The sequence below is a fragment of the Prinia subflava genome, chromosome 4, assembly GCF_021018805.1.
Source record: "Prinia subflava isolate CZ2003 ecotype Zambia chromosome 4, Cam_Psub_1.2, whole genome shotgun sequence".
NCBI lineage: Eukaryota > Metazoa > Chordata > Aves > Passeriformes > Cisticolidae > Prinia > Prinia subflava.
Window position 1 is genome coordinate 8,459,292 of NC_086250.1, and position 13,943 is coordinate 8,473,234.

Below are 13,943 nucleotides of genomic sequence, written 5' to 3' on the forward strand. Positions count from 1 at the left end.
CTCTATTCCCATTTTAGCCCTCTTGCATCACAGTTCTTAACTCAATTCCAAAAAAAAATATTAAAATACCTGTATTATTAAAAAGTATTTTTAATACTTTTAAAAAGTATTTGTGTTTTATTTCAATGGTTATCATTGTTAAATAAAAATTCCATAGGAAGAGGAAGCTTCTGCTCCAAAGGCAGTGTTTTACTGTTGTACTTCTAAAAGCATTTGATGTGACCACAGAATGAGCACAGTAAGTGTGGACACAGGTAGAGAAGTGACATTAACCCCTTGTCACCCTAAGTGACAGACCTGCAAGAACTGACATTCTCCCTTTAGCACTCCCTTTCATAGTGAAGCTAGAAGTGTCACTAATCAGCCCAGGTTTTTCTCTTCAAGGAACTTAAAGAACTAAGCAAAGACACAGAATGCCTACAAGAGCAGTTCCTCATCTAGGAAGAGGAAAACTGCACAAAACCTCCCCACAGAGTCAAATTTCCAGTCAGATGGCCACGTGTTCCCTTAGTTCACAGAATTCACATCTCATTTTTGCTGGCAAATCAACAAACTTCTGCCTTTCTATGGTGATTCACTTGAATTTCTGCCAGTGAGTCAAAGCATTTTTCCCCTGAAAGAAAAACACCTCACCAGCATCATTTACTACTTCCCCTAAAAATACTCTTAGCACAGCATTACAGGCATATTTTTGACAACTGTGCTTTTGGAAAGCAGCATTCTCTGGAGTAGTCAGACAATGAAAGGTTTACTATTCTAAAGATGTGGTTACTGACTAAGTACAGACAGGCATCAACAAGCACTTGAAGACAAATTGTTCATTTCTTGTCTTTATAATCATAAAAGATTTACTGTCTATAGGTAAAAGTCTGGATAAACAGAGTCATTTAGCCTTGTAACTCCCAGCAAAACATTTTTTAATACATTTAATATATCAGCATTTCAAATTCTCTTGACTTTGACCTACAAACAGAAAACTAGAAAATTTTATAACACTCTTTCATGCTAGACTACTTCTTGTCTTCTTGCCTCAAACTAAAAATTCCTTTAGAAAGCAAGATTGAATTCTGCCTACATCAAACATTCTTGCAGATGACTGACATCAACAAAATATAAGAGCCACATTACCATTAAAAAATAAAATCATAACAGCCCTATAGCTATGGCTAACACCAGAACAATTTTTGCCATCCTTTGCTGTTAAACACAATTTGCTGCATAGATACTTTGCAAAATGGTTGTGCAAAAGAGGCACGAAAGATGGGATTTTGTAGGAAATGCAGTCTGGCAGAACATCACAACAAACATGGCAAGCATTAAGCAGTGATCAAGCACTGTGCTTAATGTTTCCATAATAATATGAAGGAAATGAAGATAGGGTCTGTTAGTTTGTTACTCAAAACTAAGGGGCGGATTTTAAGACAGAGAGGACTAAATTTTACTATCAGAATATCTCAGAGATAGAAAAATAAATATACACAGATCTCCTCCTCAGCATCTCCAAGGATGACAAAGCAGAGATACTCCAATGACATCAAGGAGAAATTATAAGATCCAAACCCTGTTTCCCATTTGTGATTTGGACTTTGTGGGTTGTGGCTGGTGAAAAGGTATTCTCCCACCTGCTGTGCAGTGTTCCCAATCCCCCACCACCCTCTGATCCTGCCCAGCAGTGACTGCTATGAGAGAGCTCCTGGGCTGCAGCCCAGCCCCTCAGCACAAGCTCATGTATAAGCACCAGGGCTCACAGCCCATTTAATAATTTGGGTTCAGAGAGCTCATGGAGAAAGTTAATCCACTGCACTTGGAGACTGAGCTGGCCTAATGGCCCATGTCAGAGTTCCTCAGATTTCTCCCTGCCTCCGTGGACTTCCACTGCTGCCTCCAGCAGCACGACTGCAGATTTCACCTGCCAGAGCACAGCTGGGTGTCAGCCCAAGACAGGCCAGCTGTGTTTAAACTAAACAACTCAAATGAGAGCTAACACTGTAAACCAAAAGACCTTGGACTTAAATTGCTTCCTTCACTTTCTTACCCTCCCTAATCAACTAAGGCAGTTTAAAACAGATTGATCAGGAAGCCATGGCCACAAGCAGGAAGAATATTCCTTTAATAAAGACAGGGTCACCCACGTGGATTGTCAGACAATTCTGCACTGCCTCTTTGCTGCCCAAACAAGAATACTGAAACCAAAGAACAGGCTGAAACCCATTGCCTTGGGAGAAGTACAGCTGTTGTCACACTTCGATACCGATATTCACCTTGCTCAGACAGTGCTAGAAGAAAAAAGGAGAAGCAGCGAGGGGAACGGTGATGTCATGAATAGCAAGTTCTTTGATGAGCTCATGCCCCTTCTATTTGTGAAAGAGATAAGCACTTTCTGAACAAGGAACGGGCGAAGATAAGATTAAATAACCTCCAGCTCTTCATTAGCTCATGCATTAAAGCGTTACAATGCTGAAACTGGAGATTTTAGAAATGTTCATTATTAGGGCTCAGCTGACACAACTGAAAAGAGAGGATGACTGTGATACTATGAGGGTTTTGGTTTTTTTCTCAGTTGCTATAATTTTCTTGTATAATACTCATCTGAGATAAATACTGAATGGATAAAGTAAGGGCATCTATTTTGGGTTTGTATTTCCAATTTAGTTGCAGAGACCTGAGAGATGGGCTGCAGCAAAGCCTTTAATCCAAACATCTGAACTAAGGGTCTTGTTTTGAGCACTAGAGGACTCCAAAAGCTTTACAACACCCTTACAAAAATACCAAAATATTTTTTAAGAATTTCTACATTCATCAATGTGATATTTGTTTCTTGTATCAACTAAAACAGCTGGTAAAATCTATTAAACTGTGGCTAGGTGTTTATCTGTTGAAGGGGAAGAAATCTGCCCTTGCGAACAAACCCTGAAATTTTATTTTACCCCAGGCCACCCACAGTGTGTTTACTCATCACACACAGAGACTGCTATAAAGTAACCAGGAGGATAATTCTGCCTTAATTTTCAGGGTTTAATAGTATGCATGAGTGATAAAATTAAATTTAGACTCCAAGTAAACATGCAGGGGTTCAAGCACACCAGTTGGTTTGCTTTCACAAGCAGGCAAACAAACAACAAAAGAAATCTAAAAAGGTGTAATGTAATATCACAGGAAAGAGAAACCTCTGTAAGCCAGAGTACAGACATTTCACAGAAATCCAATAGCTACCTACATGGTTACAGCTCCAAATCTGCATGGTTCTATCTCTAAGCCTCTGTTTAATCAAGTACACACAGGGCTGGCTGTAAATTGGAAAGGAATGGAACCTTCTTTATCCTGGTTATCGATTCCATCCAGCAGGGAGCTGCTGTGAGGTCACTGGGGAGATGTGCTGATAACAAAAGATAAAGATTTGTCTCCAAGTTCCGCAGATGTTCGACATTCTTCCTGGGAAAATTCTAAGGCCATCTGAGGACACAAACTCAGATTCTTGACCAGCTAGAGGCAAAACTCGGATGCTTGAGCATTGAAATAGAAGTCAGAGCTCAGTCAAGGCTCCTCAGTACAGTGAGTAAAGTAAAATATTGTTGTGCAGGGCTTTTGTCAGACACACACAAATGCTTCTCCCACCCCGCAAAGAAGAGGAGAAACTGCAGGGATTGATGACAGGATGAGGTGGTTATGGATGATGAAAGGAGCTGAGAGGAGCCCAGGTGAGCACTGAAGTCACCAGCAAGATGTGCAAAGGAGCTCTGGGTGAGAGGGAGAGGCCCTCAAATCTTCATCCAGACGAGTGCTGCCTTCCCTGCCTCCGTTCCCCCATCTTTTCAGCCACAAGCTCCTCAGCTCCTGCCCACTTCTCTACCACAAACAACAGACCCTGCCCTCACCACTTCACACTGCACCAGTGAATCCCCATCCTGAGGAACTGACTTTATTCCTGTGCCTCAGGAGCTGCAGGGGGAAAAGGGACAAGCAGGAGAAGACAGAACAGGCCCAACCCATTTGTGCTGCTGAGACAAAGTTTGGCACAAAACAATTCTCCCTCACTGAGAGAGCAGTGCTGTATAGAAAGAGCAAGGGGAATTAGCTTAATAAATTATACCTCATTTTACTTAGAGCTGACCTTGGGTTTCCCTGCAAGAGGGCAAAGGATTTGCAGTCAAAACCCTCAAGGTACCACAGCCCTTCCTTGGCTAGCAAGTTCCCCTTGCCCAGTGCTTGTTAAACACTAACAGGCTTGTGTTCTAAATTAAAATTTAATCAGAGCTTGCAGGTGGATAACACGAGACTAATAGAAGCCTTTTGCTCAAGGTTACACAGAAAAGATTATGCACAGAAATCAAACTTAAACTTTCCCTACATTAAAATGACCAAAACAATGACAATTCTTTGTCAAGATGAGAAAGAATGTGAACTTCCACAAACGACAGAATTTGGAGATGAAGCGTGAAATTTACAGCAGCCACAGTGTTGAAGGAGTAAGAAAAGAACTAAACACAGGAAGAGCACATGCTTTGTGTATCTGAAATGCCTGGTAAATGCTGCTAGTGCCACACATTTCAGATTAGGACCAATTTGTATTTTTTTTTTAATAACAAAGGAGCTAAACGAGCACAGGAACATGCCTAAACTAGTTTACACTGTATTATTGCATTACTGCAGGGACAAATCACAGAACCCACTGGGTCCTTCTGTAGCAACTGCTGGAGTAAGAGAAATCAGCATAAGAACAGCTTCAGTGGCTCTTTGTTTTCAAGCATATTTTTATATTAATGAGCACCACACATATTGTAGACAGTTGACTAAATAAAAAAAAAAACACCCACAAAAGACCATCAAGATTATCTATTGTTGCCAGTGCCCGTGTGTAGGCAGCCTGACTGACTGAAGCAGGGAGATAAGTATCAGAGAGTTATGAAAAATGCCATTCCAGCAGGCCAGGAGCAAAGGGGCAGAGCCCTGGGAGGAACAGAGCTCAATATAGCGTGCAATGACTGTAAGCTCCAGTGCCCACATACTAAGCTTTCTGTACTGTAATGGTCTGATCAATCCATTTTGACCCAGAGACCAGAGATAAGTTGTCTTAGCTGTACAAACAAACAGCTAAGCAATTAGGGGAAAGTTTTTTGAGAACGTGGTGATAACATCTAGAAGCATTGTTGGGCAAGGGGGAAAAGCAGCCCTGGAGATAGGGGGTTTAATCTGGAGGAAAAGAGAGAGTATAATGGCTTCTCCAAACTGCAGAGCACTAAAAGAAAAAGCAGACAAGCAACTGGCACTGGTATTTGTCTGGCACCTCTTTCAGTGTATCCAACCTGAAAAGCAACTTTCATTGTCCCATTTGGAGTTCATCAAGTTTGGCCTGTAAAAAGATTTTACGTGTGCAGCTGTGAAAGTGTCAGAGCTGAGAAATCCATGAGGAACCATCAGGTTTTATAGAATTGCCATCATTTCAATTTCCTGAAAATAGCTTATTAAAATAGAGTTTTCAAGCACAGAGATTAATGCAGTGTTCAAATGACCAAAGCAGGAATTTCATCTATCAGTTTTCACATAGCAGCCCTATTTAGGCACAGACACATGTTAGTTGCAAAGCAGAATATTGGCTGCAACAATTTCATTCCCCCCCAGGCAGAGAAATAGGACTAATTAATATTTAACTCAAATTGTGTGTTGACTTATCAATGAATATTTCAGGATTGCTTTGGATCTACATAATTATGTATGTTATAGGATATATATAAATGAGTGAAATTTCAGGTCTAGAACACATTCTTTCAGTTTTGGTTGGACTACCCAAGAAAACAGCCATGAGAAGATGATCTCTCAAATTAATAATAACCTTTGTTGTGAACATCTTGTACACAATAAGAGTTTTAACAGAGATGCCTGTTCATTGCAAAGCACCTAAATTTTATTTTACACAAGAAGAACTATGGAGGAGATAGATTCCTATTGTACTTTTACAGCAGCTGAATGACCAGTGGCCTCAGTGTTCACTGAAGAATGAGAATTGGTATTGTTTTTAAACACACAATGAAGATGTAAATGGCATTTACTTTACTAAAGAACTTGTTTTTCCTTTGTAAGATTTTCTTTAAAGCATATTCTAAGAAAAAATAATTTTTAAAAAATTATTAAGACCCAAACATTCATGAGGAGTATTTTTGGAGCTGCCATAAACAATCCATAGCCTTAAGTGCATCCCATAGAACAGAAGCAGCTCCAGTAACTCAGCCATGTCCATGGGAATTCCAATATCCTTTAATGCACTGAAAGCAAGCGTGCCTTGCTTCACTGGGTACCGTGCTGCACTGAACAGAAGTCTATAAAAGCCACCTGAATGAAATGAACAGTTATTTATATTTCAATAAGGAAAGGCACTTGACCAGTAAATAAAGAATAAGACTGTCTAGAGATTGGCAAATAAGGCAAGACTACATCACCCCTTGATAAACACCAAATTAACTTAAAAAATACAGAAAATAAGTCTTCCTTCTTTGATCTTAGGCTAGGTGGATAGTTTACCTACTTCCTGAGTTGAAATATACTCATAACTCGAAATTGTTTATTTAAACTCCACTGTAAAAAATCATAACCAAAAGATGCCATTTCAATTTATGATTAAGGTATTTTTCTGGTTATTTTGAAAGTTTCAGAGTAGATTTTCATAATATTGGTAATGATGAAATACTAAAGAAAACACCCGCAAATCACATTTTCTCACTACAGAACTGTTCCTGACATCTGTAATAAAATTACATTTCCTTTTTGTGATAGGTTTTTATCTCAGCTCTCCCCTCCTCAAGTTCCAGCCAAAAAAATTTGATGTCTTCATGCCTCCAAGCTTTTCTCCATCTTTTTTTGACCCTAATTGCTTCTACCGTCCCTGTTATGCAGGGATGGGGTTTTGGTTGGTGTGAGAGAGGAGCTGCCTTGGTCACAGGAGCAGCCCAGGAAATCAGCCACAGAAGGAAAAGGGGAGGACAACTGGTATAAACAATTTCTAAAGCATTTTTTGTGTTGAATGCTGCCAATACAAAACACACCCCGTGGTTTATGGATAGAGCTCGACCACCTCAGCAATGACCTGAATGTTCAGGCTGCAGACACCACGGATTCCTACCCCTGCTGCTCCTTTGCCTCGGTGTATTTTACATGAGCAGACAATGAACACAACCAAGGGCCTCTGACCAGAACAGCACAGGCCCAGCTTCAGCCACATCCAATTTAATCTCATAGAAGAAGGGCTAAAACACAAAGTGCTGCACAACCACCAGAGCAGGGCTGACAGCAAACACGTGCTTGGCTATTTCTACTTCAGGGACAGTCACACTTCTGCGTGCAGGGCAGCTACCATGGGTTTTTATCCTCCCTCCCCAAAACACGAGAGCCACACGTGGCACACTTGGATTTGGCCTGGCATTCTCTGATCTGAAGAGCTGCACTGTCACCTTCAGCAAACAGCATCCTTCCATGTTATGTCTTTCCAAACTTCCATCACAGCTGCACCGAGTGCCACTTCTGATATTGTCATGTGTCACAGAGCTTGGAAATCACAGTTGAGTTATAATAACATTTAACTAAACCTTGGTAAACTCTGACATCCAAGCAAAGCCTTGATGATGTCATTCCCCCTTCCCTGGCTTTGTCCTCACTGCAGACAAGAGGTGCCAGTGCTGGAGACCAGGAATCCAACCCAGCTCCTTGCACCCCTTTCAATAACAAATGTTAGAGCTGCCATTTTTTCTATTTCCTGACTTGCTGCTGAGATAAATAATTCCTGTGTAAAGCAGAGCCACAAATGTGAGTCCTTAATTTTATCTGGAAACAGATACATTCTCTGTAAACCATTTTTTACCCAAGACAGATATTTGCAGCCATATATCCCTGAGTCCCTTCACATCCCTGCCATGAAAAATTCTATTCACACTTTTAAATTCTGTGAAATTATGAGAAAACTCATTAGGGGAAAAAAAATCAATTACAGAAAATATTTACTGAAGCTTCTGTTTCCAAAGCAACTTTTTATGCCAAATAAAATCCTTCCATCAGATCTGCCAATTTTGCTGCATAGAGGGTTACATGACAATATGCATTCTATTGTATTTTGACAGCCTTCAGTGGGCTGTTACAATAGTCTGTTTTCCAGAAAAGAAAGTCTAACTACCACACAAAGCTGAGCCTTTGGGGGTTGGTTAAATTTCTCATTAAACTGATGTTTAAGTATAGTAAGGATTTTTCTTAGTGTGGCAACTTGCCAGTTTAACATTGGGGAAACTTAGATGCAGATAAATTACATTTACAAGTAAGCTTGCTGAAATGACAAATGGGATTTGGAAAGCTGAAATAGGAATTTCTGTTGCTCCTGTGTTATAGGGCAGTGCCCTCCACTGGCCAAATGTTCTCACTTCTTGAATAAAAGAGCAAAAATTCACCATGACCACAACAGAGCCTCAAAAATACCTCCAAACCCCCTCAGAATCAGTGTCAAATTCTTATAAAAGGTTATTGCATAATGGCACCAATTTATACTAATGCCAGCCTTGCTTTCATATTACATGGTAATAAAAACACTTTGGGTGCTGAAATAAAACCCAAGGCAGCCCTTTTAAAAAGAGTCCCAAATTAGAAGTGACAAGACAAAAATGGGTAGTGCTAAAAAGTGTAATTTAACACAGGACCACACAGTGGTGAAAAGCATAGAACCAGATCAGCCATTACTACTGCCTATTAAATTTTCACTGTTTTACCTCATTTTTTTCTGTTCAGAAATGACAGATGCTTGTGAAAATCCCTCTTTGAAGCAATTAATAATGTTTTTGATTGCCATGCTGAGGACAGAACCAGCTGCAGCAGTAACAGACGTGTTCAATGTACTTGAGAGTGGGAATGACCAAGTGTCAAAAGCCAACAGACAATGAGAAACCTGGAAACGAGCTGGATGTAGAGGCATGCCCTCCACTCATGGCACTGTGGGTTACTCCAGGGACACCGTTTTAGTAACCAGAGTGTCATTAATGAGTTTACAGTCGATTCAAATATCTTATAGAAGATCACTAGCCAATTACTAGATAATACATACAATATATAATATACAAAATATATAATTATATACTTATAAAAACATAATATAATATATAATTATATAAGAATATATATTATAAAGTAGACGTTATTAAAATGTATAATATATAAATATAAATATAAATATAAAAATAAAAACAAATACAATACATATAATATAACACAATATATAAACTAAGTCATCTATACAATATATATTTTATATGCTATCTCTTGTATCAATGCACACACGGGATATATTATCGATAACGCAGGTCACGTGGGTCCCGCAGGTTGCCCCGGTAACGCCGCTGCCGCAGGTCGCGCCCGTCGCGCAGCGCCGGGAGCGGGGCAGGAGCAGCGCGAGTTCCGCAGATTGCGTAAATCCTGTATTCACGAACGTTCCGCAATCTGCGCAGGGTTCGTGAATAGCGCGGGCTACGCCATTCGCGTACGCCGCGCTAATTGCGCCATTTGCGTACGCCGCGCTAATTACGCCAGTTGCGTTCAGCGGGGATGGAGGTGCTGTGAGAAGCTGAACTGTTTCTTTGAGATTAAAAGCAATAAGCTATAGGAGGAAATTATAATAAAAAATACAAATCTAAATGGAGCTTGCAGAGATAGACTAAAACCATAAAAACCTGCAAATAGGCTTGGGGTTACAAGTTGCATATTTAAGATTTTCAAGCAGAGACAAAGAAGGACAACAGGTACTCTTAAGACTCTGATAAAACCTTCACTACCATCTACAGATAGTGGAAGGCTGGAAGTCTGAAGATGGGTTTTTCAAGGCTTAACAGTGATCATTTCCTTTGAAAACACCTAATACAAGCTTTAAGGTCCAGCATAATTTTCACTATTTGTCCTATTCACTTTGTATAAAATTTCTGTGTTAGTAGGCAATGAAGGAAATTAGTCATATTTCTTATCTGCCAATCATATGATATCCCATTTCCTCTAGAGAAAAAAAAAACAAACCACCACAACAAACCAACACTGTTCCTAAACTTGTTTTTAAAGAGAAAAGCTAGATTCCCAGACTAACCATGAAGCCTCCTCCTTTGAATACAAGTTTGATTTCCCACCGCAGCACACAGCAGTGCCCAGGGCACCCCCAGTCCCTGCAGAACCCAGCTCTGCTCTGCTCTGCCAGGCAGCCCGGAGCTGCACAAACATCCCCAGACAAAGAGAACCCAACCCCTGGGGCTTCACTCAGCCTCAGTCCTCACAGAAGGTCCTGCTCACCCCTGGGGATTCATTTGGGATGCTCTTTCTGGATTAGGATTCCCCAGTGATGACACAGAGCATTCAGTCACCCTCGGGCTCTCAGTTTCCCCCGTTCAAAGGGGTTTGTTTTGCATCCATTGCTTCACCCCAGGTGTATCTTCCCCCCCCCTCCTCAGGGTTCCCTTGATTGTTCAGTAACCACATTTTAGTGCTGGGTTTTTCTGCTCCTCCTTTTGTAGGTGAATTGTTGTACAATGGTTGAATCCCTTGTACACTCTAAGAGCCAGTTTTGTGCTAGGAGCTTGAAATAAGAAAAACTCTGGAGGAGGTGGGGACAGGGTCTGTTCCATTAATTTAAGACATCAGACTGAAGCAGTGAGCCATTCTCACAGCCACAGCACACACTCACACTCAGGGATGCAACACCAGCGCCCTCACGCTTCCTAAAGCCCTGCTCAGAAGGGTTTTAGCCAGGACTGGGTTGAACCCGCGGTTCCTGAGCACAGCTCGACTCTGCTGGGGCAGAGCCTCAGGGAGAAGAGCGACTGCTGCTCTCGCTGCAGCCCATGGAGAGTGATCGAGCCCCACTTTCCCTGGGGATCAGGCGGAGCTCTCTGCTCCCTGGCAGCCCGTTCCAGCTGAGGAATCCCGAATTCCTGCCCAGCTGTGCCCTGAGGGCAGCCACCGCTGACCTGGGCACTGTGAGCGCATCTCCCCTGCCAGAGGTTCCTGCCGGGGCTGAGCTGCAGCCCTGCCCTGCTCCCGGCCCGGGGGCAGCTGGAATTCACCTCCGGCTGAGCCCAGGGTGCACAAAATGTACACAAAATGCACACAAATTCACACCCACCGCACTTAACCATGCTGACACATAGAATCTCTAACTTTTGATTGCCTTACAGTGGAAAGAGCTTTACACACCACAGCTTTAAACCACAGAGCTCTGAACACCAAACGCAGGATGTCTGTCTCTAAAGCTGCTGCTGTGTGTGTTTTTCCTGAGACTCTGCTAGCTGGGACCAGGTTGGTGTCATCTCCCAGGGCAGTCTATTGGCCAAATTCTCTCTTTCCTGACGGAAGGTTAACTCTGGTGTGTAGGACAGAAAATGTTGTCATGGCCAAGGGTTTGTGTCATCACAATAAAAACAGAACCAGCTGGAGATAAAAACCCCCCTACATCCCAAAGTTATTGGGTTCTCCTTTACTCTTACAGAACTCCAGTGATGCTCTGAGGGAATCCCCTTCTGACCATTCATCAGAGAATTTGAAATACTAGCTGAGTAGTTCCATCAGGCAGTGAGGCAGTCCAAACATTTCTGCCAAAAATAGAACTGCTCATCAACTGCTTGAAATGAACATATTTATTCAATATGTAAGAATTGATCCATCTCTAACAACATTGTTGAACAACATTCAACTTTGGACACCTCACTCAGGTCAGCAGCACATGGGATTTTTGGCCCCTGGACCAGAGATCTTCCAGTCCCATCAGAATTCCACTGGTGGAGGCATCCACCACTGAGACCTGGGCATGCTGCAGCACGTTGAACTGGTTTGCTTTCAGTCAAATATCACCTTAAACAGGAATATCTGCAGTTTTCAAGCAGTCTGGTGCTTGCCTGGCAAAACCCACCTGAGTTACTGTGGCTGGATCTGCTGCACACATGGGCAGATTGAGGTGACAGAGGTTTGCCTAAGGCAGTGAGGCTCAAGGGTAGGAAATTTCTTTTCCTGGGGTATCATTTGCCCTTCCCACACAATGGAAGAAATTTGTAAGAGAGAGTGGCCTAAAGCAAAGCTTCTGCCAGCAGAGAGCGTCTCTGCTGACACCACCCCACAGAGCTGACTCCACTGGCATCCACTGCTCACATGACAGAAAACAACCCTCAAAACACGGCAAACCCGCAAAAAACTTGCGCGAACGGCGTAACTTGCGCGAACGGCGTAACTTGCGCGAACGGCGTAACTTGCGCGAACGGCGTAACTTGCGCGAACGGCGTAACTTGCGCGAACGGCGTAACTTGCGCGAATTCGGAGCTCCGCAGAGAGCGGTTCTTTCATGAGATTTATGTCATCTAGCTTTATGTCTTCTATATATTTGAGGTTTCTTACAAATATTAAGAAGCTATAATTATGCTTTTTATAATGGGGTTAGAATATAAAAATCCTTGATTTAGCAATTGCAAGATCATTCTGTCTCTGTGCACCTGACATCCACATCAAGAGGAATCAATCGTTTAATGGCATATGACTTTAAACCATGCAGCACAATACTTTAAACCTCTCCATATTTCAATTTCTCTTTTCATTGATGCATTTGATTACCTTTCTAATGGATTCTCCTAAGGGAGAAATGCACTGAAACACCAACAGGAGCTAAAAATGCAGGTGCAGTTTGCACTACACAAAGTAAATCATGATAGCACCACTCTTCATGCACTAAACAGTAGAAATAAGATTAGAACTGAAGGTTTTTTCCTCAGATGCAAAACCCTTTGCTTGCACTGTGCTGAATAACAAGAAGAAAAAAAGACCAGTTTGACAGAACAATTTAGAATTCTGTGATTTGAAAGCAAGGCTAATATTACATGTTGGGGATATCCAAGGACCAGGATATCTGATATGAAAGTGCAGTACAGTTCCCATAGGTGTAGCAGACACATCATCTATAGGAGCTCCTGGACAGCAAGTAAACACAGGACGTGAAATAAAACCTCTTACAGGCAGTCACACCACAGAATGGAATCACACTGCTTTCAAATTTATCTGAACACCACTGTGGATATTTTTCCCTATCTGAAGGCAAGCAACAGTTTCTCCCTTTCTTTCTGTTTTGGTTTTTTTTTTTGTGTATGTGTGTGGTTTTTTTGGTGGTTTGTTTGGTTTTTTATTTTTATTTTTTAACCTCACCTGTTTCCTAAAGAATTTTTCCAATGACAAGCCCATATTTTCTCTAGCAAAGGTGATCTCAGGTGAGTTTTTCACCAACATCACCATGACACCCAAACATCACCTAAAGCCCTTCCTGAGCCTGCTAGCTCAGGAGATCTCCTCACCTGCATTATTTGTGTCAGTTTGGGATGGGAGATAAAACACTGCTATGGCACCTGGATGATGTTCTGCTCCATCCAGACCTTCCTCTGTGTTTTAAGGCTTTGCTTTACATTTGAAATTTACTCCACAATCCCCATGCCCAGAACTGGACAGGTATATTACAGGACAAAAGCAGGAAGGTTACTCAAGATCTTGCTAAAGCACAATACAGAATTTTCCTGCAGGATTATTTTGTTTATTTCCAGCAATATTTGCTAAGCCAAGTAAAAGCAACAATTCAACAATTGCGGTGAACTCCCTGATGGGGATTTTCTGTCCTGGACAATAATTTCACTTTCATATTTGTGGAACACCATTTCCCTAAAAGTGTGCCTGCTTTATAAAATCATTACCTGAGGCAGCCTTTCTGTTTTCAGGCTGTATCTATAAATAACCATTTCTTTTAGGTGTCAAATCAATTCATATTAGGACAGCTTTAGAGCTTAGCCTGATGGGGAAGTCTGCAAGTATAAAACTTGTAAAGCTCACAGCTCTCAGGAACTGTGTCAGCTGCCTTAAAAAGTGGGGAAACAAAGACACCCAGACTGCAAGGCACCCATCAGTGAGCAGTG

General features: G+C 41.7%; 1 protein-coding gene across 7 annotated transcripts in view; it reads right to left on the reverse strand.

The window, feature by feature from the left end:
• The window catches only part of LOC134549607 (potassium voltage-gated channel subfamily KQT member 1-like), a 395,125-nt gene that overhangs the window by 316,704 nt on the left and 64,478 nt on the right, over positions 1-13,943 (reverse strand). The gene's annotated exons all lie outside the window — the stretch shown is intronic.